Below are 2,897 nucleotides of genomic sequence, written 5' to 3'. Positions count from 1 at the left end.
TTTCCCGCCAACGCGGCGGTGGCCCCGCCCCTTCCTGGCAGCTGACGTCTGCCTGCGCGCGACCCCCTGGCGTCCCAGGAGCGCGCGGAGGCCCAGGTTGGACGGGGCGCATGCTCCGGGGTTGTGGTGTTTATAATCCCTTTGTAAAAGCTAAAAACCGTATTTTGGTGTGTCGGCTGAAAAAGGCTTCTCTGGCTAGAAAGTTTCCGAGTCCACCGCGCCATTCAATACTAAGGGGAGCCTGGAACAGTCCCCACATGTTCGTGAAATCTAAAAACAAACAAAACCCTGTTATTAGAGGTATGTTTCCTACAACTAAGGCGGTCACGCTGTCAGGCGGTGTGCGTTTCCGTTTTCCCCCATCTTCAAAGAAGGCCGGTAGCAGGAGCGAGTGAAATAGGCAGCTCTTTTACTTAATTAATGACAGCCAGGCTTTTTCAAGGTTTTGATACCAAAGTTTTCACTTACTGTGAAATGTTTATAATGTAAACACTGGTGAATAAGAGCTATTTGATAATGAGTTTAGAATTATCAGCCCGGGCACCTGGCTGGCTCAGTCAGTAGACCATGCAACTCTTGATCTAGGGGTTGTAGGTTCCAGCCCCATGTTAGGTGGAGAGATTACTCAAAAAACAAAATCTTTAAGGGGTGCCTGAGTGGCTCATTTGCTTAATCCTCTAACTCTTGGTTTGAGCCCAGGTCATGATCTCCCCGTTGTGAGATCAAGCCCTGCATAGGCTCTGAACTGAGCATGGAGCCTACTTGAGATTCTGTCTCTTCTGTCCCACTGTCTGTCCCCCCACTCCCCCTTTCAAAAAACATATATATAAATAAAATCTTCTTAAAATAAAATACATGTGCATGTATTTTACATGTACATGTATTTACATAATACATGCACATGCAACAAGTAGTCTTTTGAATCAACTTTATTGAGCACATAGTAGATGGTCAGTGTCTTTCTCGTTGATAGGTCTGGGATTGTAAAGAATATGATGTCGGCTCTGAAACATATCAAACACTACTTCTTGCTGTTCAATGAAGTCAACCTTTGTTTCTGGTTACCGAAAGTGAATTTGTGCAAGATTCTGGAATCTGTCTGCCAACACACACCTCTCAACTTCAAGGTTGAAATTTTTGTAACACAAATCCTAGGAAGAGATAAATATCTTTCATCTGCAGCCCTGCCTAATCTCAGCGAAAACAATCTTGCATGCTTTTATGTGGCACAAAGCCTATAAAAAAATAAATCAATTCTCAAAGACAATTTACAAAATACCTGAGTATTTGGCTTAATTGGAGGGAGAAAAATACTATGCACAGAATGAGGGAGTGTTTTAGGGAACATTTCACAAGCCTCATAGCTGGAAAGTCCACGTTCTTGCCCTTTGGTGGTATGAGTGCTCACAAGATCACAGTAAAAATGCACTGGGTTACAGAACAGCAGATATTTTAAATCTATTTCATCCATCACAGTACTAGGGCGGCCTTTCCTAGGTCAGCATAGATTAATTTCCCCCTCGTGCAGCACATTCCCCACCCTACCCCATTTCAGGATAATAACAGTTTTAAAGAGTCACCTGTCTCTGTTAGGAATGACGGGCCTCCTGTGTTGTGTTGTGTTGTGCTGTTTGGACCGGGTGGGTAGCACCAGATGCAGTGGGCGTTCGTTTTGGTGGGCATTTGGGAAGAAACATGCTCAGTCAGAAAATCTGAACTCAGAAAACAGACTTTAGGCAGGAATGGGCACTCACGTTGCCTGCTGTAGCTTGAGCGTGCTCCTGGGTCTGCAAAGCTAAAATGCCATGTGGAAGCACAGCCCAGGATGAGGCAGAAAATGCAGAGTTCTTTGCTGGGCAGGATTGTCCTGCAAATTATAGGGCTTTAGCATGCGTGTGGAAAGACAGCTCAGTGCAGGTATTCCTCCAACCCCAACCCTATTGAAAAGTGTCTCCATAACCTCCAAACAGGGGAAGGATCCCAGCCTGAACATATCCCAGATTTTCCAGTTGTATGTTACCCTCCGTGTTTTGTTTTCTTTTGTTATTTTGAGCCGAGTTTAATTATTGCTGCTGAATATCAGTTGTACCACAAGGAGAACCTCAAGACATAAGGGTAGACCCCCTGGCCGTGTGGAGATTCCTCTTCCACTGTGGTACTTGGAGATCTTGGTTTGATGATGATAGAGAAACAATAGTTCCATTCTCCGGGGCTGCTCCATAAATTAATGATCCTCTCAGAGGAGCGTATCGTTTATTCATTCATCCAAGAAGAATTTTTTTTAAAGATTTTTTTATTTATTTGACAGAGAGATGGACAGCACAAGTAGGCAGAGTGGCAGGGAGGAATAAGGCTCTCTGCTGAGCAGGGAGCCCAATGTGGGGCTCGATCCCAGGATTCTGGGATCATGACCTGAACTGAAGGCAGCCGCTTAACCGACTGAGCCACCCAGGAAGCCCCATCCAAGAAGAATTTATATCCCTGTGCCTACCACAAGTCAGCAGGGAACAAGGTAGACAAAGTACCTTTCACAGAAACTGATGTTCTAGCGGAGACAAACAATGCATATGTTCCCAAACAAGACATCTGCGGATAGTGACAAGTGTTATGATGATTACATAACCCAGTAAAAAGCTACTGAAGGTACAGAGGAACTACTTTATTTATTTAATAATTTTTTTAGTTAAAATTTTAATTCCAATTTTAATTTAATTAACATACCGTGTTATATTAGTTTCAGGTTTACAATACAGTGCTCCAACAATTCTATACATTACTCAGTGTTCATCATGTTAACTGTACGGAGGAACTACTTTAGGTCCCACCACCAGGCAAGACCACCCTGAGGGAAAAAACATTCCAACTCCCAATGCATTCATGTCAGCATGTTTCTTAGC

This window comes from Martes martes (genome assembly GCF_963455335.1).
Source record: "Martes martes genome assembly, chromosome: 13".
Classification (NCBI taxonomy): domain Eukaryota; kingdom Metazoa; phylum Chordata; class Mammalia; order Carnivora; family Mustelidae; genus Martes; species Martes martes.
The sequence above is the reverse complement of the archived record's forward strand: the minus strand, read 5'-3'. Positions refer to the sequence as shown.